Source organism: Anarhichas minor, unplaced genomic scaffold (assembly GCF_050575085.1).
Source record: "Anarhichas minor isolate MPS153535 unplaced genomic scaffold, ASM5057508v1 ptg000030l, whole genome shotgun sequence".
Lineage (NCBI taxonomy): Eukaryota > Metazoa > Chordata > Actinopteri > Perciformes > Anarhichadidae > Anarhichas > Anarhichas minor.
In genome coordinates this window covers 2,152,823-2,180,512 of record NW_027466476.1, presented here as the reverse complement: position 1 = coordinate 2,180,512, position 27,690 = coordinate 2,152,823, and positions in this window count along the sequence as shown.

The window sequence follows — 27,690 nt, the reverse complement described above, 5'->3', positions numbered from 1 at the left end:
GATAATTGTCCGCTTTCTTCGTCTTGCCTGCGTAATTCCACTGCTGCTGCAGCTTGAACAACACTCACCTGGGCAGAAGAGGAGGAGAAGGCCGGATGCGAGAGGGAGTTACAAAGAGAGTGGGGGTAGGTGTGTTTGGTAAGAGGAAAAAAATGAGTACACTCTAGTTACTGCTCTTAGTGAAAGCTATTTTATAGTCAAGAGTGGATTAATTTGGGTTTTGTCCCGTTGAAGGCGTTCTGCTGCACAGAATGCTGCTTTCATGACGGAAAGGGAGACGGTCTGTACTGCTAACGTACAGTATAAGAATGTTAAAGTGTCCCTAGAAAGTGTGGCCAGTCTACGGGTCCCTCAGTGCGCAAAAAAGTGTCCCCATGGTGCCACAGGAGGAACGCACATGGCAAAGTCACAGAGACCCAAGCTGCAGAACAGGTGTCTCATTCGGTGGAATACATTTGAATGACAAAAACCCAGGAGAGGATTATTCAGGCATCTCCAACCCTGGATGGAGGGCATCTACTATTAATGAGATGGAGGGATTCAGATTTCCAGACCAGCTCCTGGCTACGCATGGAAGCTCTGCACTGTTAGAATGTCCAATCCTCTGGGGGACAAAAGGATTCCGGTGGCTTCGTGTCTTGGAAGTTCCTCAGCGTTAGTTACGATGAACTGCTCACACTGAATGCACTACAGTCACTGCAACACTTTACCTTTAATGCACAACACCTACAATAAAGGGTAGCTAGACTACGCTGTCCTTAAGAAAAGGTTCTAAACATAGAAATGAAATAAGAGTAGAACAGACATTGCCATTCAAATCAACGTAGCAGCATGGTCAGACTCAGAGTGGCATCTATTTTTATGTGTACTGTTGCTATTGTGTCTGTTGAAGCGGGCTGACTTTCTTATAAACTAAACCGACTTATGGAAAGCTGCGAACTCACTTTGCAAAGCAAAGAGGGCCCGAGTAAATGAGAAACATATAACAGCGTAATGCTTCATTCACACACTCTTGACACGGCGTAAGAAAGCACATTTCTATCGCCAGATGAGTGATAACTTTGTTCAGCTTAATTTCTGTAACCAGTATAGCATTTTATTTTTACTAGTCAAATGACCACGGAATGTCCATTCTACTACTATTCTTTTTCTACTGTTGTAAATAATATTGTTTATGAGTCTTGTTTTGACAGAATCAGTGATGTGTAGATGACAGATTGAAATGGAGAAATGACTCAGAAAAGATTCACAAATGACCATTAATGGTGTTTTAGTTTGCCAGGTTAAACGAGTGACATGTGCACACATATTCATGTGCACGTTACAGAAAGGACACTCTGGAATGTATTCAACATTCTCTGCCTTGACTAAAGATGCCTATCACCATCTTTCCTGTCGTCATCTTGATGCTGCTGCAACAGCTGATTGAAACAAGCCGGGAGTTATTGTCGATACCAAACGGAGAAAATAAAAGAGAAAGAAACAGAACTTGAACTCAGCCGCTGCGTCTGTTGTTTTTTCCAAAAGTTCTAGGAAAGCTGGGGAATGGGCAGAAGGCCGACTCCAGCCTTGCTTCTCCTCCTCCTTTCAACCCAGACTTCTTCAGCGCTTCCACTGACCCCTCCCCTTTGAGGCAATGCTGAAAACACTGGAATATGCAGCCAAATGAAACAATGGTGGGTCCCATTGCTAAGCAGTGTCTAGAAGGACTGGGCCGGCCTCCAAGCCTGTGGTCGCTGGAAACACTGGTGAATGCTGGGATAATACTAGGCTTTAACAGGAGCAGCGCCCCCTCCCCTCCACCCACATGTACACAGTGACACACTGTGCATGCACAGACAGCACGGGCCTGGCTGCTCATCATTGATTCTTAAACTGCTGCGTCCTGATGCAACACCAGCTGTAGAGACTTATTTGTTGATCGTATTTAGACTGTTTCTGAGTCCTTAGCTGTGGTGATACACAACTTCAGCCTCTATCCACAGCCCAGAGGTGAGGTCACCTGTCCACACTGAGGTCACACTGTGACTTGTGTGCTGTATGAGGAGGCTCCGGTGTCTGTCCAGGACTCCATTTAATCAATGGGCTGCAAGTTCATCCTCTAATTACTGCAGTGGGTGCCCTCGCCTTCTCTCTGCAACAACTTATCAATAACACACTTCCCTTTCTTCCCCGGGAGCCATAAATCTTTGGTGCTGAGCCTCCTTCAGTCTCCAAGTAAACGGCCTAGAGGAAGCCTGGACACATGTGTTAACAATCGTTGACAGGTCCCCCCCCCCCCCCTCTTGTAAAGGCCGTTGGAGAAGGGAACGTGTTTACAATTTCTTGTTGCTTCTCTGTCTTAACAGCATTGCTGTTTCTTTACATACTTCTTGTTTCTCTTTGTAGCTTTACCTCTCTCTGTACTTCCTACCTGTACCACGTCTTTCTCCCTCTGTCTGACTCTCTGCATCTCTGCATCCCCTCTGTGTCTCTCTGTGTCATTGTCTCTCTGATTCTGTCTCTATACGGTCCTTCCTATTCTATCCGTCTGTCTTTCTCCGTCCCTCCTCCTCTGCCCGAGGGGCCAGGATTATGTCTAGAGCAGGGGGAGATAACCTGTAGGTCATAGATGAAGGGATTTGGAAGGTGGAAAAGTTTTTTTTATTTATATAGTTAAAGTGGGAGGGAGGGTAGAACCAGCCTGGATGCAGCATGGAGCTGTTGGATTTATCTCCATATGGAAGGTGGGTGTCAGGGGAGGGAACGACGCATGGTTGAAAAGAGGAAAACCCACCCAGTGCACATGCTCATCATTCAAACACAGACTTGATACTCACAAAATAAGCATCTTATGATATTCATTATAGCCTCAACAATAAAAGGACTTACAGGTTCCTAATCTTACAGCATAGGTAATTCTCGAGGGTCCTCAGCGCCGTGCGGAAACTGAAAAATGAACGGTGACAACCTGTGTTCTATAGATAGAGAGAACTAAGGGGAGAAAGGGGAGTAATAGTTAATGTGAGGGAATAGAGTGCTGGCTGAAAAAGGAACACGGCTTCCTCTCGTCTCTTTTATCTCAAAGGTGCAGATGCAGAGAGTTGGCGTTGGGGGGGGGGGGGGGGGGGGGAGCCATGTCATGACACTACTGTGCATATGTATGCATGCACATTGATGCACACGTGCCTGCATGCACGCATGCTTCTACACACCATTATTTTTGCGGACATTTCTTTTCATTGTCCTTTCTTGTTTCTTTCCTTCATAGATCGAGACAGCGCCAAACAATGAGCTTGTGCAGGTTGAGCAGTTCCAGCGTCCTGTGAGGCTCCCCAGACACATCCCAGCGTTGTGTCCTACAGCTGAGAGCACCTATGGCTTTGAACTCAAACAGGGTGTGGCAATCCCATTACCTGCTTGTCTTCTGCTGTCTGCTCACCGTAGCACGGTGGAGGAACAGGTCTTTGAATGGACAGGCGGGGCTGTAGGCGAGTTGACATTCAGAGGCACAATATACATTGCTGTCTTATCATTGGAATTACAACAGCGTGGTTCAATTTCACAGTAGAGGTAGAGGGTGCAGATAGTGGAGGTCAAACACTGGACGCAGCGTGCTTCTTTGATGCACTTGTCACCAGAGGCTCAAACTTTTCTGCGGAGCTCAGGAATTTATTACTGAGAAAAAAATAGCATTGAATGAACACGTCCATTTGAATCCTGTCAAAATGATTGAAAAGTGCTGCAATGAGAATGAATTCAGTAGAAACACACATGTACTGTGCATGAAAAGTTTACCAGAGTCATTTCATCGTGTTAAATATAATCTCTCATGGAATGAAATTATGATTTTTTTTTTTATTATTTACAATAATAAAACCAAGGTTCCCCCTTTTGAATTCAGAAAAAAAGCTGATGTCCAGAGTACTCTCTCATATTTTCCAGTTTCTTATACAATAAAAATATAAAAACATTTCTCCCCTTGTAAGATGATAGTCTTCTGCTGAGCTCGGTTGTTTTTTAGATGGTGTCCTACTGTTGTAGCAACCCTGGTGACGCTATTTTGGAGAAAAATAAAAAAATGCTTAAACAAACATTTGAGCGGTTTGTGAGTGTGTGTAGTGTGTCTGTGTGTGTCTCTGTGTGTGTGTGTGTGTGTGTGTGTGCGTGCGTGCTAGGATACAGTACATATGTGTTTGCATGCTCCAGCAATGTGCAACGCATTAAGTCCTGGCAGTCCATCCACATACATAAGTTTGATTCATACGTACAGTAGTGCTCCAAAAGACTGGTTTTCTTTCCAGGAGTTGCCAAAGATGACTCACTTTAGCACTCAGTATACTTTGTCGAAGGGACTCTGAATGCGCTTTTCAGACTAAGAGGACAAACAGGAGAGCCAGTGGTCAGTGACAGCAGATACATCTTGACAGTGAGCCTCTGCTGTGCTTCAAATATCGTTTCCTGCCTTGTTTTTGCTGGATCGCAAAGCAGAACGTCTTGAGAATCTGCCCAGAATTTGCTTTCTCTCTTTTATTCCTCATGTTGTGGTGGCTCATGGCAGTGTCTGGATGTGTGTGGGAGTGAGGAGGTAAGTGTAGACTTGGCACGAGGCCCGAGTCCCCCACTGTTCAGAACGTATCATGCCAAGGTTCCTTTTAATTAGGCTGATCAAGTGTTTTGTGGGAACCGGACCCACGCTCCATGCCACTAACACATCCTCAGACACAACTCCCACTCCCCCTCTGCATCCCTTTATCTTTTGCATGTTTCCTTTGGGGTTTTCATCTCCTTTTATTATCACATTAGAGACACTTGCTACATTTTCCCTCACTGTCTGCCAGCGGATGTTTCTACCTGCAAAGAATTGAGATATCACGTTAATACTGCTTTTGTGTCCGTTGGATAATCAACAGAAGAGTTACTGCTTGTATGGATTGCATTCCCGAGCCATCTGATTTCACAACCCATATACGAGAGCAATTTTTCAACTGATTTCTGAGCAGTTTTTAATAATGCATGTGTATGCACAGTTGGCAGCGAGTTTAATGTACGACCTTCAGAATTTCTCAAAACTATTGCTTTGCTAAGTAACAGCAGTCTGGATGTCTGAAGGTAGTGGTAAGAAAAATAAGAAATATTTGTATTCAAATGTTAACTGGACACAAGCCCCTCATAAAGGCCCCTGATAAAAAGAGCATTTGGTAAGGAAATTTATATTTTAAAATATTAGCATCTTTTTTCTTTTCTTTCTTTCTTTATGTTTTGAAAGAAAACAGCACCTGTGCACCGGCCTCCTGGAGTGTGCTGTCCATCAGCGGGATGTTGTGTGCTGCTGTTGTTCAAGGTTGCCACGGTAACTGTCCTCTTTATTTCTTCGGGGGCCCAGAGGCTTTTGGGTTGCATATTTTATGTGTGGAATGTAACAGAAAAATGGGGAGGTGGGATGGGGGGGGGGGGGGGGGGGGGGTTGCAAAGCACAAGCAGCTGATCTTAGAGTATAAGTGTGTAAACCCACGCCTCCATGCACATCTACTTAACAGACATGATATAGTAACAACTGGAGTTTTTTTTCAAAAAAACAATGCACTTTATGGGATGAGGGTGCTGCTGTGGCAGTGGCACCTTTCCTCCACTGATATATTTGCCTGCTCTCTACTGACTCCTACAGCATTTTTGCCCTCTGTGTCTGTGCTTTTCTTGTAAACCTGTGAATTCAGTGTTTTTATGATCGGTTAGATATGGAAAAGTCTTTATGCTGACAGAAACACTGAGCTGTGGTAACACAAATATGTTGGGTAAATGCACTTGGCATAATCAAATCAATTTATGATACAATTTCACTGCTTTACCTGCACAGAGAACACGATTCAATGCACAGAAGTGCCAAACGAGAGCTGAATTAAGGAGCATGAAACTCCCGTTGCCCACAGTGAAAGTGCATTCTTTCTCTGTGATCCTAGACTTCAATGTTCCTATTAGTCAGAGGTATGATTTATGGTGCAGGAAAAACACAATTTTCTTTCAAATGGCATTTTGGCAAGTGACACACATAGGTTCATTATTTATCAACAGTGTGGGACCCCCACCAGTCCCTCACACACACACACACCTACAGACACAACACACACGCATTCAAAGTAAAATAAGTTAAAGCCCCTCATTACAAGCCTGAGCTCGGTATCCCCTGGGAGTCGTGGAGATGAGATCCTGAGCGGTAACATCCCAAACCCCCCCTCCTCCTCCTCCCTCCCCTCATGGTCCACTGCCCAAGTCCTGCCATGAAATACAAGCCTACAGAGGTCACGCTGATTGAACTCTGTCATAAAACGCCAAGTGTGATGCATACTCAGACGCTGTCTGTTCATAGAGCCACAGCTCACTGTGTATGGTGTAGCCATGTGGGGTTTTGTAGAGCGTGTTTGTGATTGTTTATGAATTTGTTTGATATTCTTTGGTGAGTGGATCCATCCAAATGGCAATATTTACTCTTCAGCACATGTGTGTCAAATATCGCTGTGGATTACTGAGAGACATCCTGAAGAATGTATTTTTCTTCATTTTAAGTCTTTTTTTTCCAACGCTTGTACTTTTTTTTTCTATTTATATTGCTGTTTTTGCGTCGACAGATTTTAGAGTAAGCATGCCACTGAGTTGGTTTCTCTCTTGCTGCGCTCACTGATTTGCATTGGATATCCTTCTATCCATATTGATGCGCTGAGAGGAAATGAGCCATCGCACAGAAATGCAGTTTCTGTGAAAAAGCAAAAAACAGTTTGAGTCCGTCAAAAACAGTCTATTCTTATGTCCTCATCCGTCACCAGTTCTGTCCCTAGTGTGTCTTGCCAGGGTGTATGAAGTCCCACAACACCGGCCTGTGTCTGAAAACCATCTAAAGACCAGCACTGGCTCTGTATATAAACACTAAGTAGGAAATGATTTCCAGACCCCGCTTTCTACTCCCTCCATCATACTTGTTCAGTCTCTCCCCCTTTTTAACACTTTCTGCTCATCTGGACGGAGAAGATTCAGGCATGTACAGCTAGGAGTTGAGCCCAAATGGTGCAGTATATGATCATGTATACAGGTTCCACTCCCCCTGTCAAGGTGGGTGGTAGTCACCTGGGTGGATGTTGGATGTGAATGCAGGAGCAGCGTGGTCATCACTGCGGGCATACAGAGGAGTGGGAGGAAGGACAATAGAGGTGAGCTATCCTCGGGGGGAATCTCACCGGGGTAAATGAAGAAGGGCTGTGTTGCTTTGGTTGAGAGGTCAGTGTTTAGCATGCAGGTGAACTCTTTGTGGAAGCGCGTGGAAAGCCTAACCTTATCAAGGCAACTTAGAGTGAAGTGTGAGAGTCAGCATTAGACAGGGCACCTTCTTTAGAGGCACCGATATGGAATGATAACAGCCACATACCCATCCTGTTGTGTTCATCAATGGAAATATAGTGGAGGGCTTGTAAAAGTGAAATCCTCTGCAATGTCCTCCGTTAAGAAGGAGTGCGTGTGTGCGTGTGTGTGTGTGTGCACTTGCGAGGTGTGTCCTAATGAAATTCAGTATTGATCTGAGCAAAATAGACTTTATACATCATTCATGCTCTCTATCAATCACACCCGGCTAAGTTTTCCAAAGCTGTTTGTTTTAGAGGAGTAGAAAGTAAAAAAAAAAAAACTGAGCAGAGCAATAATTACTTTGACGAGATTGTTTTAAAGTCTTTCCTTTAGCCTTTTCTCAAGGTGTAACAAGCTTATCTGTCAAAGACAATGTCCATTGAATGGACTGCTTAATTTGAAATTGATTGAGGTTGCTTTTGGTTTAGGTGGGGAAAAACTCTTTTCCGCAGACCCGGTAGAGACTTGGGAATTTAAAGCCTCGCGTCAAAAAGACGGGTCACAGTAAGACAAGGCAGAGTCCTTCACGGCGGGAGAAGTATATCTCTGAAGAGATAAGGATGCATTTGTCCTCCCAATAGTTGAGATAGTGCCATCTTCTCTTTTTTTATGGTTTGGTGGATGTTAGAAAAATCCTATAGGGTGGATACAGACAAAAAGCAAAGAAAATAAACACAGGACGTGGTAACCTGACACAGGAAACCCAGTGAATGCTGGGAGTGAGCAGTGAACCGTATTTCCTGTAGGACAGCACAATGGTAAGCGGTGGCCCCAGATTCCTAAAAGAGGCTGTAGTCGCAGGGACAAGGAAGGGCAGCCTGTGTCCTCCGGTCCAGTACTGATAAGAGCATAGATAGAAACGGCATTTATGTCCCTCTCTCTGCGTCGGGAAAGCAAAACATCCTGAGGTTGCATCGGTTACCCATTTCATTCAACATTATAGAGCAAATAGCGAAGTGAAAGCATACGTTTCAAAGTTATGTCACATGTCCGGGTGTCCAAATACGGTTTGGTCACCGAATGACCCGGAAATTTCTGGGACATGCAAGACAAACACTTCCTTTGTGTGGGAAGAGTAACGCATGTTATGAAAACCATCCCAATGTCGGTCTTCTTCACAGAGATCAAGACGTGGCATCTGTCTGTCGCTCCTTTCACTGGCTAATTTTAGGTTTGCAGCTTTTGGGTTGTTGGTTCTTCAATGGTTTTGGTCCATCTTACTTCTTCTCTCTGCACTTTGAAGAAGTAGAAGAACAGGGTGACGTTTTGTTCCAACCACTCCGTCCTGAGCACATCAGGTAGTCCGACAAGTTAAAACCACGCAAACTTCCATCAACATTATATGATGACATTTTTTTTGCACTGTCATCACATTTGAAAATTACGCCATCAGATACTTCCTTTGTGCAGTGGGTACTGTACAGTAAAGCGATTACAGGTGGCTCCCTGTATCTGTTGATGTAAAGATGATCATGACCCTTTGACAAGTACAACATTAGCTATCAACCAATACAAGTAGTGAATTGTTAATCGACATGGCCGCAGAATAGTCTAAATGTAACTTCCAGTTGTTAAACGGTGTTGGAGGTACTACAAAATATAAAGCACTGTGTGGTGAGATTCTGGAGGATCCATACATATAGAGGAGACTGTTAGAGATTAGGTTATATTGATTATGTTGAATATTGTTCACGTTACCCAAATTATAATGTGACTATAGTGCAGTGCTATTCAAATGTTGCCTAAAGCAGTGGTTTTCTGCTAATTTATACATACTCGTACACTGTGTTACCATTCAGTATTGTACTTTTTTTTTTAATATCTTAAGTTACAAGTTACTTTGCAGTTTCAGATTAATAATATACATTATCACCAACACATACATTACAAAAAGATTATTTAGATAATTAAGATGAAGTTATTTTGTGTTATCATTGATTATAAGATAAGAGTTTATTGATTCCGGCACGATATAAAGCCCTGCAACATTAACGTGTCAATAATGCATTAATAATTAATAACTAGAAACCATCTTGCTCTGGTTGAATACCAGTCGTGATGCTAAATCAGGCCAGAGGCTTAACGTCGGGGGCCAATGGCCCCTTCTCCACTTCCTACCCAAATAATACCAGCGCCCTTGCTTGGACCACTCTTTAAACTCTGCCTTCATTTTGATCGCAACTACACACCTGTAAAGTTTTGTGACTGTATTGCGTTGACAACATCTGTCTACAGACAAACAAACAGCTGGGAACGCCACACACTGTCGCGGCTGGTAAATATAATCCAGTAATACACATAATTCTGAAACGGTCTGCCCTGCATAGTTAGCACTTTTACTTTTGGCACTTTTTGTATATTTTAATGTAATAGTTTTGCACTTTTACTTGCGTAAAATTTTGAATCCATGAATTTTACTTGCAACGCAATATTTCTTTGCTGTGGTATTGCTATTTATACTTAAGTTGAGGATCTGAGTACTTCTTCCTCTCCTGCCTAAGACCTGTGAGTTATCATTTTAGGGTCATTGAGCAACGCTATAATGTAACTTGGCTGCAAGAATAAAAATGACCATGATGAAGTAAGTACGTGTCAGTGACTGGTCCGCCCTTCCTCTTGCTCCTCCCTTCCCCGCTGACCTCTCTCTGTCTTTGTCAATAGTGTAAAACATTCTTGTGGCAATGTTCTCTTATTGTCAGTGATTATCCAAACATCTAATAACTTACTTTTGGATTAATATTTGGAAATGGAAATGGCTTATTATATGTCAGCCCATATTTGGCGATTATGACCTCCCACCCAACATGACATGTTTTAGGTATTTTGTCTGTAGAGAGAGGAGATCAAAGGCTTATTGCTTCACATAACAAAATCCATCTTTAATATGAAGGAGAAACATTAGCTAGATATTTAAACGTATTACTGTGAATATGTATCTGTTAGTGAGCAGGATATTTCACCCTTTCCCTTTCTTCTCTTTCTCTCTGTCACACACACACACACACGCGCACACACACATGCGCACACTTGAGGCACAGGAATATGATTTTTTTTCTAAATGCCACGTCTTTGTGACTTTTCCATGATACCCACACAAACCAAATGGAAAAAAAAAATGGAAGTGGGATGTCTGTGCTTCTTATCTGGATGTTTTGTTTTGTTGTTGACCCCATAGCGTGAGCGTGAGTGTGTATTCACGGCCAGTTCCTGCAGGCCCTCCCTGTCAAACCAGGCATGTGTGTTAGCTCGCCCACACCTATCTGCGGCATTGTCCATTCAATATGATTATCGCTGACCCACACCGCCTCCTGTCTCCGGGGCTCACATGAACCAGTACTTCCTCCAAGGAAGGAAACGTTCGTTACCCACAGGCCAGTGTCACACGACTACACTGTAAAGACCCAAAAAGCCAAGTTGGACTGAAAAATGAATCCGCTAACGGATCTTGTATGCTCCCTTCCTGGATGTCTTTGTACTCTCACCAAATAATCCAAATTATACTAAGATGTTTCCCAGAGAGAGGCATAAAATCCACTTCAGCATCATTTGTAAGCGCTAAGTAAAACTCCCTCTCTCTTGATGGCTCTTGCTTCTCTCCCTTCTGTCTCTCTCTTCTTCTCTTGAATGCACACATACACACTGACACATGCACAAACAGTTGGGCAGCGGGACTGTGAGGGAGAGGGAGATCATTTGTCTCAATCTGCAGTGATGATAGTTTATCAGAGGCTGGAGGAGAGGAGTGGGAGCAGGTGGTGGAAGCAGGCTTTGTAAAGAGACCACAGTAATCAGATCTGCAGCTAAACTCAGACCGTGGGGAGTCCAGTGCTGACCTACAGACCAATCAAACAATTGCACATGCAGGGGTTAACTCCCCCCCCCCCCCCCCCCCCCCCCCCCACACCTGTATCCTTGACTGGCTAATTTGAGATTGCGGACACTGAGCCAAGGAAGCGGGACCCACCGTCTTGGACCTGGACCCTCCAGGAGGTGGAGCTCCCAGCATTCACCCTCTTACATGTGACTTACCAATTGAAGAAACCTTACAGTACATTATATTGATCTCTACTTGCTTAAAAGTTATCGTATCCTCACATTTTCTATTCATTTCTCTCCCTTTACACTGTACGGAATTCATTTAATAGCATTTAATGTATCATCCATTTAACACCGAGTCGCCTCATACTCGTAGTCTGTCTTTTTCTCTCTGACCCATCCACTTGTGGCAACAATAGATGGTCTTTCTCTCAGTCATACAGTGTAGTGTATAGTAATACTGTGGTGGTTGCTATAGCAACCCGCTAGTCAGACGATCTCATTACTGGCCCTTAGACATTTCTTTCTCACTCCCTCTCTAAGGAATTACCACTTTTCATTATGATTTCCCTCCCCTCTCTCCCAACTACCCCTCCTTCTTTATCTCTGTCTCCCCCTCTCTCCCTCATCCTCCCTCCTCAAAGGTCAGATGTCCTCCATGGTGGGGAGAGAGGAAATCTGTAAAAGCGTTGAGGTCTATTCAGTAACCCCCCCCCCCCCGATTGCACCCCACAATCATTCTGTTCCTTTCTATAGCTGCAAAGAAAGGAGCCAGAAAAGAAGGGAGGGAAGAGAGGAGCCTAGACTCTGCTTTTCTTTAGAGCACATTTTAAAATCTGTTTCTTTTTTCTGCCCTTCTCTTTTCTCCCCTCAAAGCTTTCTTTTGTGTGGAAAATAGCTCCTTGAACTGATGGAGGAGTAGCGGTCTGTGTTGACTTTTTTTTAAATGTTCCTGTCCACAATCAATAGCCCCTAAATTCAGACAAGCACACATAGCCTACATATAGCCCACTGTGTGCACACACATACATATTCACACGTATGGACGTGCACGCATACTTGAACTAGCTTACACACACACAGCATGTGTGCATTTATGCAGGTATAGAAACACACACACATTTTTACTTTGTCGGATATTCGTCAAAGCCTGCACAAATGTTTATTACTTCAATATTATGAGTTGAAGATTTCCATAAAAGACCAAACTGGTGCGTCTGCATGTTTTCACATGAATCTGCATACAATCGCTGTCGACTCTTGAGTGGGATTTTCCCACCTTCCAGGCAGGCCGTTCACTTTGTATGGTGTGGAGATCAACTTGCAGAGACTTGAAACTTGACTAGGAACCATTTTTTTCTTGTCGAGGTTACCTTACAGTATCATTATCAGTAGCATTAGACTCTAATGCATTGCCACACACAGTGCAGACTCATTTGAAAAGTTATGATGTGGCAGTTAGCTGCTAAACAATGTTACAATAACAAGCTATGTTGTGGAAGAATCAAACCAAATACACACAATAAGAAAAAAATAACTTTAATCATTCAATTCAATCATTTAATTTTTTTAATTTTATTAAAGTTTTTTGCTTTAACAATGTTTCTCAAGAGTCAGTCATTGTTATACTTCATCATATAACTCATGATTGAAGAGCACTAATGTTTACATGTGAAGTGATGTAAATGTCCATAGTGAAAATAGTTAACAAGGGGCCCGACTCCCAGTTGAATCCATGCGTTTCCCATGCTGATTGATGAAACACTCCGTTATGGTAACAAAGATGGCAGAGCCCGTCTCACCTCAGTCTTAATCCCCACTGTATCTCAGGCTTTCACTCTTTCTTTCTCTGTCTGCTACAAAGGGACAGTGGACAGTGGACAGTGGGCAGTGGGCAGATCCATAAACCCTATTGCTCCATCACACATTGATCCATATGGGGCTCTATTCAACTACATTGGCTGCACAATTGATCCCGGCCTCTCTGCTGCGGTAAACATTTTACTCGGCTTGCCTCCATCCCGATCGATGGCCTTCTTTTAATAATGTATTTCATTGACCAGTTTGGCCCCTGAGTAAATTGATCAATTATTATAATTTTTTAGTTTTTTTGTTGGTGTGGTATCAAATGAGGGACAAACTGCTCTGGGTTAAACGTTTGTTCCTCTGGCTTTCTGCACTACGTTAAAGAGCTTCCAAATGATCTGCCCTCCAAGCAAATACTGTATTTTATTGTTAGCGCTGAATAAGCTTTAATTAATTATTTCCTTTTTAAATTACTGGAGGAAAGATCAAACAGATATAACTTCTTGTGTTTGCTTTGTGTAAGGTGGTTTTGTTGCTGTGTTTGTTCTGTGACTGTCTGTGCTGATCAGGTCTCTATCAATCCCTCATGTACTTCAAGGGCATTGGTCATCAGCATTGGTGAGGTAAACACACTCCACCCACCATCTCGTTACTAGTCCTAATTATCATGACATGTCAACATTGGCTTGTGTGTGTGTGTGTGTGTGTGTGTGTGTGTGTGTGTGTGTGTGTGTGTGCCCCCCTCTTGATTTCACAGACACAAACAAAGCTGGAATTGCACACAGGAGCACACACACCATTATTCTTGGCACAGACGCAAGCATACACTGAATGCACGGACATAAAACAGCGAAGCAGCGGATCAATAGCCAGCTTGTGTCCCTGACTTCATTGAAGGCAGCAGAAAAGGTATTTGAAATCCAAAGAGTTATCAGAGCCGAGACAAAACAGGGAGGAGGGGAAGTGTTTGTTAGTCTGACCTTGCTGAGATTTACCTTCTGCACAGATTGGACCACGCAGGGTAACACCGGCCAATGTTAAAACGGAACAAAAGAAAAAGCAGCCAGTCAAATACATGATCATTACACGTATGAAATCCCTTCGCTTATGCTAATGCTCACACGCCTAAATATATTCATTTCTGGCAGATTCTCTTTGATCTTCCCATGTTTCCATCAGGATTTTCTGTCTCTGCTTTGCCTCCCCGCAGGTTGGGGAGCAGACGATTCCCGTGGCAATCAGTAGCTGATCAGGTGTGGTGAGTGTCGCCGTGTTGAGCGCTAGCTCATTAAAGTCTCATCTTCATACCCTTCCATCCCCACCTATCTGTGATGACGTGATAGAGCCCAAGGCACTCTAAACACCCCTCAGCCACCCCGCCCTCCCCCCACGCAAGCCAAGCCAAAATGCTCCGATGATCATCTGTCACTTACGATGCTCCACTACTGCTCGCTCGCTCTTCCAGAGCAGAGGTGCGAAGTATAAGCAGAGCAGAGCTCAACTTTTTCTACAATCGACCTTTTTCACGGCAGACATATTGACATGTCATATTAGGAAAAGCACAGGTGCATTTAATAACATTAATGAGAGCAGCGTTACACTAAGGGGAGGCCTTATTGTGCATGCTGGTTCACTGGAATAGCTTACTGTGATACTTAATGGCCCTGAGCCATCATTAATGTTTATTAATTGTACCTGTACTCTTCCTACTGTGAGTCAAAATGTCTGCTCTGAAAAAAGTCCATACAACTCTCGCCTTCTCACGCTTATTGTCATACCCCATCCCAGTGGTTACACTTCACATCTCAGATCATGGTAAGGACAGACTTTGTAAAGATGTTTATTTTATTTTTTTTGTCTCACATAAAGCTCATTTCAAATACGGATGGGCTGAATTTACAGCAGAACTGCTTCCGCTTCTTTCATGTAGCCAGTGCAAGATGTGCCTGTGTGCGAACATGAGAACATACATCTATGTGTGTGCATTTGACTGCCTTGGTGTGCACTATTGTGTGTGTGTGTGTCTATAGAGAGAGCGCTAATTGTAAAGGATGTGGCAGGTTAAGATAAGGTTATCTTGACGCAGTGAAACGTCTGAGAGAGAAGGCCAGAGTTTGCAGACTGAATTAGATTGATTAGAGGAGCCATATTTGGGCCAAAGTGCTATTTCCAGATAGCCTTCGGTGAGCCTCATCCCCCTTTCGCCTGGCACGGCTCTGCTTTCATTCTCACCCTCACCCCCGGCTCTCCCTCCCTGACACTCCTGCTGTGCAGCAGGACAGCTGATAGTGCCACAGGCTGTCACTCATGCACTAACTGACTGCCCACTGCAGGGCTGAGATAGCCCCGAAGAGCCCCCCTCTGACATCCACGGTGAGAAAAAGAAGAATAATTAAAAGCAACAATGTATGCCCCATTGCAAGAGAGACTTCCTTTCTGGGTGCGGAATTGTGTCCTCTGATTAGACTTTAGGGGCTCAACACTCAATTCAACTCTGTGTGTAGTAGAGTGTAACTTATAGCCTTACATTTTCATTTCCATTCTGCGACCATTTTTTTAAGGCTTAAGAGCTCGAGGTAAACTGATTCACGCTGCAGCTCTGTGGTTTATTGGAGAAAAAAAATTCTCATCTTATAGACTTCATTTCAGACGAGGATGTGGGGAGGAAGTCAATCCCCAAAAATCCAGCACTCAATTCCTGCCATCAGGATCCTCCATTAGCCAAGCATTAGAAACAAATTAACTCTTCTTAGTTGAATGGCTTGTCAGAGGAAGTGTGGGAAAATCCTCTATTAGGCAGGAGTTAAGTGCCTATTGGAAAGCTGGAGATGGAATCCTGCCTAATAAAGGAATAGTCAACCATTGGAACACCGGCTGAATGGAGGAGAAGAAGTGCTAATTAAGAGAACAAAGTGGCGTCTTACAGGCTAGTTCATTAATGTGAGTTTTAGGGCTCATCTCAATGGCATCCCCTGATTTTCCTGAATATGACGAGGTTGTGTGTGATTGAGTGTGTACGCTGCGTATGAAAGAGAGTGATAAAATGTGTTTATTTCGGCAAGTGATGACAGTGTGTAAACAGATAAATAATGAATCTTCATTGCTCCCAGAGGCCACACTTCTTGAGACGAGTCTCATCTCTGTTTTTGACATGTCGTAAGCCACGCAATGAACACGCTGCTCTCAAACTATTTGGGGCGTTATGTCTCAGATGAGCCGAGCCAAGTTAAACCACAGCTCCGGTCTCCTCCGCCTCGCAAACGCTGAGCATTTTCCAATTTTCAAGCTGTGAAAAGTGAGACGGATGGCGAAACAGCGTCATGGACCGAACCGGGCGGAGACTCAAAATAAACTCACGCAGGTTTGGCTGAGTGTGGGCTCCGTCTCTGTTTATCTTAGTGAGAGTGAGCATGGGAGCCCAGTGATGAAATCCAAAAAAAGGGAGGAAAAAACTAAACAGAGTTGAACACGCCAGTGTATTTGGTGGGGGTTGCCATGGTAACAGAGTGCATGGATGCAGATAAACAGCACGTTGAGTACTCGGGGAGGAATGCAGCCCTTCTGCCTGCGGTTTGGAGAGGAGGTTAACGCGTCTCTTTCTCAACAGCTTCACCACTCAACAACATATGGGATTGAGGGGGGAGCAGGAGAGGAGATTGCTCTTTAATTGCGCACATCCAGGGATAAAAGGGAATATGAAGGAATATTTGGAAAGAACGCTGAGAAAAAGGGAGCGATGGGTAATGGTCGATTGCATATCATGGCACAAGCTGTTTCAGTGTTTTCACTTAGAAATTGGAATCGGAGAGAGAATGAGGAAAAATTAAAAATGAGAAAAAGGATTATGGAAAATTACAGAACAGAGGTTCTTCTACGGTTCTCAAAATGAAGGTTCGATTCTTTTCTCCAGTACAGAAGATTTCACTTTGAGCAACCTGTGAAGTAACCTGTCATCATTCCTCACACAGTGCAATGATCTTCAGCCGTAGCAAAAGTTACAAGGGCGGGTAGGAGCTATGGATAAGAAGGATGGAATGGTAGCCAGTAGAAAGGTAGAGCGGGAGAAAGGGGGAGATGGTAAGGAGAAGCTAATTTGGTGAGGAATGGTGGCTGTGGCTGGCTGATAAGAGGCTCTCCTTCTCAGCTCCCCCTGACAGAACGGGGAGCCCTTGTCTGTCGCCCCATTAGCAGCCATACCTACACGGCCCTGCCTTTTCTACATGGCCAACCTTCAATAGGGGGAAGAAATGGAAAATGGCTACGTAACCAATGATTACCCGATTGAAAGGTACATGTCATGGGAGGGGAAGGGGCCAGGAGAATAGGAGGGACGTGCAGGGGAGGATGGGAGTGAGTGATTTCACTCCTGTCTCTGCAGTGAGATGAACGTGTCGCTGTGAGATTAAACCAGGAGTGCGTGTTTATTAAAGCCATGTAGAGGGGAGGAGGGGGGGATGGGAGAGATGGGAGAGATGAGGGAAGAGAATTACAGAGAGCTGGACTGGCGGGGGGTAAGCAGTGGAGGGCCTAAAGCTTTGAGTACAGTAGACAGGAAGACAAATTAAGCCTGCCCATGCTTCTTTGCTTTAATGGATAACTCCCTGCTCTTTTCTTGCTATTCTAATATTTTATTTATGTACTGTATTCAGGTAGTTTGTTAGCGTTTCATGCAGAGCTCGTTGAGAAGTCCACAAATCAACCCAGAGAATAGAAATGCCTTGCTTAGCTGCAGTCCCTCCGAATGAGAAAAACAATTCTCCTGGTATTACTGTTAATCAGAGCGCTGCTCCGTCACTGCATTGCGTTCACCTGTGCTTTCTCTTCCAGCATAATGGCTGCTTTTATTCTCCAGTCTAATTGCTTGTCGTATCTGTCCCTCTGGCTCGTTGTTTCCAGGAGTCGCTCTTATCACCTCACCATGCTGCCATCCAGCAGTGTCACGCAAACCACATCACTTCTGCCCGGATCTTGCGAGGGATGCCCTGAGCCGCAGCATTTTTAATGGTCCCTGTAGGCCTGGCCCACAGTGCCATATGAGTGGCTTTATGGAAGCTATTATTAGTGTTTACTCACTGGCACTTACTGGGTCCTGTGTCTCTCCATGTGCATTGAGGCACTGCAACCCTGACTTCTGATTTTAATGTTATGGGTAACATTATTGCTCTTGTCTCTTTGCTCAATCGTTAACTCTGTGACCATTTTATGGGGTATTAATTGAGTTGTAATTTTGACTCAATGAAACCATGTAAGGGTTTAATGCTGTTTTAACTTTGGATCTAATTGAAAACAGGCACTGAGCTCTCGGGCTTTACACAGTGTCCAATACGACGCAGAGTAGCTGTTTCTAAAGTTCTGCGTTTTATTTATTCTTCAGACACATCACATTCGACGCGTAAAATAATTACAAAACAAATACACATGTCAACTCACTAACGTCACGTAGAAACATTCTTGCTTACATTTAACTTAAAACATGAAGACTAATACTTAAGACACATGCGTGCATATGCGTGCACATGCACAAAAGGGCGAGAGTAAAGAGCGGTTTGGATGGGGCTCTGGACTGATCACATTACCTCATCCCACATGTATTTCAGAGGCCTGAAACCTGATATGCATGCAATTGTTATTTTAAATCACCGTCTGGGAAAGCTGGACCCAAGGTCTACAGAGTCACTAACCCAGGCGGGGTGTAGAAGGGGGGAGGTGTGGAGACGGGATAGGCCACAGGGGCAGGTGGTGCATTATGAACTGACAAGTTCAGGGGGGCAGTTTCAATGAGGCAAGGAAAATGTCTTAAGCGTTACAAATATTAATTCAACTTGACTTTTTGAGTCTTTTGTCCACAGAGTATTACCAAACAGTCTTGGGTTTAAATTAGGGACGACTATATTACCTGTAGTTGAAAACTTCAATTCAATTAAATAAATCACAGAATGTTTGTTTGACCCTTGATGAAGTGGTTAGACCCCCCCCCCCCCCCCCCCCCCCCCCCCCTCTTCTGCCATCTTATCTCTTGTTCCCTTCTCTCTATCCTCTGTCCCAATCTTTGTCCGTGTCCACACCTGCAAGGTTAATGTGTATGTGAAGGGAGAGGATATTGCATGACGCTGACTTCAGATCCATAAGAATATATTTCACCTCTCAGGGCTGGACAGGCACCACGGCAGAGGCCACTGGATAACTGCTCCTTCCCTCCTATCTGCAACCCAGGTTAATTAAAGTTCCTCATCCCCCCTCAAAGTATGCTTTTAAACAGAGTGCTATGTGTCATCGGATTGTATTTTAGTCATTTTAATGATGGACTCATCGTGTGTGTGTGTGTGTGTGTGTGTGTACTAGTGGGTGTGTTTGAATGGACATACTGCAGATATCGTTTCATCAATTGGTGCACACACGCAAGGCTAGCATGCCGACTTTGATGCTCAAAATACCACTGGAATCCAGCCGTCTTTCACAAAACAGCGTGCCGCTCACAACAACGTTTAACCTTGATGTGTTTGATAAATTAAATATGTGTTAGCCCTACAGCATCCGTGTTTGCAGTAGCTGCGTGTAGTACTCTACATAGGCCATTAGGGAGTGATTACTATCTGTTATCCCACCCACACGAAGACGTTGACGGTGCATCACCTGCATAATGAATTCACCAGAAACTTGCCACTGATTCGGTTTCAAGTAACGCTACACTAGAGGCTAAATGGGAAATACTGTAAAAAAAAAAAAAAAAAAAAAATAGGACTGGGGCTAAATACTGGAGCTCAACTTGTGGATCTTTCTCCTGAACAAGCCACCAAGCTACAGGCCCTCACATTCCTCCATAATGATGTGTAATGCTTTGAATCCACAAGGTTAAGTATGAGTAGAGTAGGCTGCCTGCCGGCGGACTTAGATACGGGAGTCTGACTCACGCCAAGGCAACTTTAGCATACAACTATCAGTGTAAATCTTTAATGTCTTTAGAGTCGGGGTGACACACACATGAACACACACACACACACACACACACGCATACAATTCCATGCATGTGCACATGCAAACATACAAAAATATACACACACGCACACTGAAAATATACAAATGGTTACAAGCGCACACAAATGTGTATGTGCATACAAACACAGATGTGAATTGTAAACAAATGTATGGCCACACACAAACATACACACATACAGTAATGCAATCATACCCACTCAGATATGTGCACAAACATGCACACACAACACACACTTTATACATCTATGCCAACAAATATACACCGTGCTCACACACATTGTAAGTACAGTGTATGAAATGATGGTATCATGCAAAAACCAAAGCTTGTGTTGATAATTGCATTTTCCAATACAGTAGATATGGAAATTTTCTTTTTAAACTCTCATTTATATCTTTTTTAATTTCAGTTTCTTCCGTCCCAATTATCCATTCCAGATCATTGACCTGTAGTAAATAGCAGGATAGTACTTACTTAAGAATCCATATATAAAATCCATCAGCATTTAACTTTATTTTATTATTTACTTTATTGGAATCGCTGAAACAGGCCCTGTGCGTACACTGCTGTGAAGCAAATAGCTTCTATGAGGATACTTAAATCCCCTTCTCTGTATTGCTATAATCCAGTTCCACCCACTTTTTCTCCTCCTTTTCTCTCTCCCCTTCTCTCCTTTACTTGGCTGATTTATTGGCTGATGATCCCTCCTTTTCCTCTCAGGGTGAGCGTGTGCTTTGGGCATCCAGCCAACGAGGCCTGCTTTAATTGATGTCAGTAATCTGGTCACCTTGAGAGATAGTTAAAAGGTCAAATCTCTATTAGCTTTAGTTTATGGCAAGCAAATTAATACACACACACACACACACACACGTTTGTTAAAGACAATGTGTTAAAAGCTGCAAAGGACAGAGAATGTGTGTGAATGTAATACATACTGCAGATATTAGCGACAATTCTCTGACTGCTAATCTCGTCGACTGCTGTTTGCTGTGAGTAAACATGAAGGTGTAGTCTCTCTGCCGCAACCCCTGTTCCCTTAAACGCTGTAAGAAATACATTACGAGAGTCAAGATAAGTTATTTCTGGTTGGATAAGCACAAGGGGATGTATCTGAGGGAGCCAAAATAATCTACATTAAGGAGAGATATCTGTTAATTAAATCTGTCCCTGCCTGATCTCTATCTGTAGCACGTAACTTACACCGTTGCTACTGCTGTTGCTGCTGGATGAACACACACACACACACACACACACACACACACACACACACACACACACACACACACACACACACACACACACACACACACACACACACACAAATGTGCACACTCAAACACATGCACATATACATAAAACTGAAAATCTCAGAATTCCCTTTCTGTCACCCCACTGAAAAGGAAATACAGAGTGGCGGCGTAATGTTTTCTTCAAATGTGTGATATTGCCAGTTCTTTATAGTACCATAATACCTAGTAACCATAGCTTTTATGCCCACATTATATGCATAAAGGCCAATGATCCTACAGTTGGAGAATCAGGTCTCTCAGCCAGCTTTCATGTTTTTTCTCAATCCATGCTATGTAGTAGAAGTAAGGAGAAAGAAAACAGAAACATAACCAATTACTGTATATCAGTAATCTATTTAAAATACTCCATGTTATAATACAACAAAGCTTTCACAAAGCTTTCTGTGGCTTCACTTCATTTAGCTTTTTTGTTGTGTGTTCAATTTCTTCTCCATCTTTTTCTTCCTCTTCATAATCATGGTTTTCTCTCCATCTTCTTGTTCTTCAACCGCTCAAATGTCTCTGTCTGGTTATTCCCGAGAAGGACAGGGGCTTGGAGGTGACTGGGGAGGGGATGAAGACTTGGGGTGTATGCGGACCAGATGTCTGGGCTTTCATGAGGCTGGGGAGGGGCAGCGGTAGAGGACGGCAGAGAAGTGGGGGGGGGGGACATGGCTGTTCTCAATTACCCTGATCAATGGAAGGGAGGGGAGGGTAGGGGAGTTGGAGGGAGCAGGGGGACCACGCACCACTGTTAAAAAAAAAGAAAAAAAAAAAAGAAATTGTTACGATTGAGTCAAACTTACAGAAAGATCAAGTGAAGTGTCATAATCATACTCTTGATTGCCTCATTAAAGCTTCATACAGGTTAAGACGGGCACGATGCTAATACTATTTGCATTGGTTGCATTAAAACTGGACAAAAAAAACCGTTAATCTTCTGCATCGTTAAAGGCGTTCTGTAAGAGATATCCTCCGAATATTTATACAGTAATGACCTTGTGATAGATTGCATCGTTTTCATTTATCCTTTTGAAGCCTGCACATGCTACAAATAGAGTTTGTATAGAATTAAGGTATTCATTAGAGCAGTGTAGAATAGCAATAATGATCGCTTGGTTTTCTTCTTTAGACTGCGACCATTATTTCATTACTGGGGCTTCAACAACAATAAAAGATTTTGAATTAGATGACGGTTGAGCTAAAGCTGAGCCCCCCTTAGATCAAGTGGTAGCTCTGTTCAGTGTTTTAATTAGGATTATATGTCCTCTTTAAAGGATCCTTTCTCTGAAGCCCTTCCCATTTACAGCCCTATAGGGTTACACAAGATTAAAAGCACTTTTCCATCTTTACCCTCTGATACATCTTTGAAATTGTGCTTGGTTCCCTGTCTCTGGAACACTTTATCTCTTCATAAGAAGGACTGAGGGGTGAGAGGGGGGGTAAGGCGAGGTTTGGGTGGTATGCCAGACTTTTCTTTTTCTTTTCTTTACCTCGTTTGCTTTGTATTGACTTATACATTTAGTGACTACATGGTAGATGTAGTGGACTTTTCATTTATGATATCACTTTGATCAGCCGCGGGACAGTGTCCCATTACACACTATAGCTTTACTGTGTCCTCCACTTTTGATACAGCAGGCCTGTGTCCAATCACAGAAATCTTCCCCGCTGACCTCTGACCTCTACTCCTGTGAGTGGAGAAAGAGAAAGGAATTGGTTTCAGCAGAGGGAGGTGTTCAGGCTGGCTGTCTCGAGCTGCAGACAGCTCAGTTCCCCCCCCCCCCCCTCCCCTCCATCTTACATTTTTTTGCTGTTTCTTGAAACTAACTTTATTGTAAACACTTGAAAATCCTCCACATGTGTAAGCAATTAGGTTTCACGACTTGCTCTGAATGAGAAAGACACACAGACATCCACAAGCACACACACAAACAGCTAGGCTTGCACATTAAAAGTGAATGAGCACGCAATCATATACAATATGAATACGTATCGGCAAAGGCACATACAGATAATGCATTGCGCAGACATACACACAGATTTGCATTTTGAATATACCGTATAATTTAACAATCAATTTAAGAAACAGAAAATGACGTCATATTAATTTGATATATATTCTGCTCACACATGACCCATGTTTTTCATTTACCACTAGAAGAGAATTGTTGTTTGTGCCAATTCCTGGTCAAGTTCCCAAAGAAAAGTGTATTCTAAACATCTAATGCTTTAAAAAGCTGTGGTTTCCTCGTGTGCTCTCTCACAATGATATGTCAGCATCAGCCAAGTTCAGTGTTTGCAGGCGAAACTATCCAGAATAATAACAACAGAAAGGAAAACAATCACAGACTAAGCAGTAAAAGGAAAAAGGCAGGAAAGAGTTTTCTGATTTCAGTGAAGGAAAATGGCTCGTTAATTTTGTTGTCTCTCAGACCGTTATAAGTTATAACTGTATAATGCAGAAGGAATCACTGTTTATGCAGACAGATCCTCTGCCATCAGTGACTCAGTACACATCACAAGATGTCCTTTTTGATTTGAAGGTATGAAGGATATTTTCCCCTCATACATCCATTTGGTAACAGATTAATTATTCTTTTCAGGTTCTACTCATCCACTGAGCTACCTGTCAGTGTGTTCTGGGTTCAAGCTATAGGTTTACATCAAACCCAACCACAGAAACAGCCAGTGGGCCTTTATACAAACAGTAATTGGACCCTGAGCCAAAATTGTTTTGTGTCTACCTGAGCCGAAAAACTCTATACTGTCCCATTCATTACCAGTAGCATGAGCATAAAGCACTTTTTATCTCGGGAATTCACTAGATACACAAAACACACACTGGTGGAATATATACAACTGCAATAGAAAAGACCTCAGAGCATTCTGTAATCTACACAATTCTGCCCACTCCATGACACAAGCCAAATCGCAGCATAATCCTTATAAACTGTGTTTCTATGTATCTCCTTGTGTTCTCCTTTCTTCTAGTTTACTAACAGAAGTCCCCTCACATTGTCATTTTGCCCAGGTTTGTGCATTTTATTCATCCATGTGTGGAAACAGTATAGTTTGTACAACCACTGTCGGTTGTAAATGTTCACTTTTGTTGTTAATATGATATTAACACATCAGGACTTTGCAGTATCCCCTCAATCGCTTCCGCTGAAGTCTTAGATCTGCAGCTAATGACAAAGAGATGAGACAAAAATGAAAACATGCCATGGGGGAAATAGCCTGTAAATGAAAAGTAGTGCAATCGTGAAAATGACTGGAGGAGAAAAGTGTTTTAGGTTTAAAGCATCTAAAGCAAAATACACATTTGTAAATGGTTGAAAAGTAGAGCCATACAACAGACTATTTCTTTGTGCCGTTTACTTACAACAATATTTATTATATTTATTTATATATATTTTTTTAAATCATGAGTAAGCTATGTTTTCTCTGCTCATCATCAGAGATCTTTTCCTTTGATAAACATGCTTAGTTTTTTTTTTAGCAGCCAAACAGAGGCATTTCTGGCTGGTTGGCCATTAGAGAGTAATAACTTTTATACATGCTCCATTTAAACAACAATTTAATGAATCAGCTACCAGTGATTTGTATACAAAGGGATAATTCCTTAAGTGGCTGTCTAGTGATCATGTGGTGGCTTTGGTTTAATTGATTATAGCTACTTTTACCTCAAGGAATTGGCTGTGGCGTTGTAATTTACCGAAATGAGGAGCTAATGACCCGCAGGTGGGTGAAATAACACTGGAAGTCGCTGCTTTAACTCTTAATGACATTTGATTTGATGTTTTCTTGAAAGGATATCTAGAGAGATTTTTGTCTGAACAGATTATGACTATGTCTGATGATGAGTGTGACATGTCACCTTATCAAGACTAAATGGCTAAAGATTCACTGAGGTAACATTGGTGTAGATGTGGATAATCATTACATTAATGACACACGCTCACATGGAGTGTAATCTAAAAGCAATTATGGGATCAGTAACCTTTTTAATCCAATCATCACCTAGAGTAGGCGCTGTGAGTCATCCGGTATTACCTGAACCGGTGGCAAATGGAAATATTAATAAAATGTTAATCAATCACACAGAAGCGGAGTAAGCTGACAGGAAGGTCTGATAGAGTTAACATATTGATAGAGGCATAGACGTTCTGGCCGAGATTCTGGAGAAATATTACACACATCTGCCCAGAATGTGTGTGACAGATTTTCCTACTAGTTTAATTCAATATACCTTACACCGTATTTTCCAAAAAGTGCCATACACCATATATAAATAGCAACAGACGCACACACACACACATTCATGCATGCTCAAACACAGGCCTCCAGTTTTGCCAAGGGATGCTGTTTTCCAGCTGTTTAAACCACTGCTCAAATTAGCTGCTCAGCCATTGGAAGGAAAGGCAGGCAGGATACCAGTAATTACTGTCTGATTGGTAGAGTGGCTGCAATTAGCAAGTTGGAGTCTTGAAGATTTGCATACATATAAAAAGCTCAGGGAAGCAAGGTGCAGATACTGTAATGCCCCTTACTGTATAGAATAGTGGTATAGATAGGATGAACAAAAGATGATGTCAATAGTTAGTGATGTTCAAAATAAATATGAAAAATCTCTGCAAGAACAATGATGTCAATGGTGGCCAGTGTTATGTACCATCACTATGTCATCACAGCCAAATCAGCGGCAAAAACACGAAACAGATGAAACAGTGTGGAGGAATCTATTTGCGCCCTGTACAGTATCTGAGTGCTTCCATCCCAGCAGCACCGAGCAGAGTCTCAGCAGTGGTCCTCCCTTATCATAGCACATTTAACAGGGGGCTAATCCAATCAGGTGGGATAACAGGGTTGCTCTCTGTGAGTGGAGGAGGATCAGGCGAGTGCTCCTCTGCTTCCCATTAGTGTGTGTCTCTCCAGCCGGGCCTATCCTAATCCCATTTCCCCATCTAAAGCCTTAACCCAAACAAGCACACAGGACAATAATCCCGGGTCACACTCCTGTCGGCTGCCCTGGGCCTCCTGATGCTGCTAATGGAGGGCTAGCCGGAGAGATGCCAAGACACTGCAAGGGGGACTAGATGTGGCTTGTTCAGTAAAGGAACCACAACATCCACATCTTTTTCTTTGTTTATCTCTCCCCTATTGTTTTTCTCTTTTTGTCTTTAGTAGTGTTACGTATATGTTGCTGGTTTGTGTTTCCTCTGCATCACCAAACACATTTAACCACAGAGAAAATAACAATAATAGTAATAATAAACAAGAGCTGTTTAAAAACTACATTGAGATGTTAAAAAGAGGAAAGGTGCAGATTTGTGGCGTGGTCAGGAAAGACATTAGTTTGTTTTCAGTTCAGACAAAGGAAACCGTGAGAGAGGAGGGAGGTTTTGGCTCTGTATCCCTTTTCTTTCTGTCCCTGTTGACGGCACATGTGCCCCAGATGCAGAGTCCTGATCCAAACCCAGGCTCATCCAGACGCCACCCCGAGCGTCTCAGATCACTTACACACTCTCCAAGGACCTTGGAAAAAACAGCCTCATCCACGTTTCTCATTTCTCTTGGTTTCCATAAGAAAAACGTAGCCCCAACTTTCTAATGAATTCCAACTGAAATATGGTTGGTGCAACAGCGTGTACCTCAAACAAGGCTTTGCAGCTCAGCGTTTTCATGTTCCATATGGAAGATATTAGTTCCCCCTCATGAGTTTGTACAAATTTGATCATTGGATTTTATCTTGTGGGGATATGGTGGAAAAACTAACCAGAAGTAGAAAAAAAACTAAACTTGTCAGTTTACTTTTGGGATATTTGCTGCACATTTTGGATAAACCTCCAAGTAAGATTCATCTTTACCCATTTTCTTTACCCACCCCCACTCTACTATCGTCAACCAGTTGAATGAATGACTGAATGGTAAAGGTGCTCTATGTCTGTGTGTATACAGCTGCCAGCAGAGCGAAATTACTGCTATTAGACCAAATCAATTATCTGGCTGATTTTTCTCCTCATTGACAAAGCTCATACCTGGGTCTGATTGCTGTCTATTTAAAATATCTTGTTGAAACAAGACTTGTATTCGAAGTTAATAGCATTCATTGTTTATTTGTTGATAGGAACAACCCTGCCTCTTTCAAAATCACCTTCGAGGGAAACATATTTCCTCTTGGATTACGATAAAAACAGTTTAGACTGTTTGAAATCATGTTTACTACTTAATTTGAATGTACGAGTAAGCTCTTAAATGTAAATGACAAAATAGGACATTCGTCAATGCAACACTGTTTTCCAGTCAGTTTCCTTCAGTATATGGTTATAGTTTGGCTAATTAAACACTTGGTTAAGGTTGGGGAAAGAGTGTGATCATGTGGAGCGATTGTTTCTGTAGTTACAAGAAACA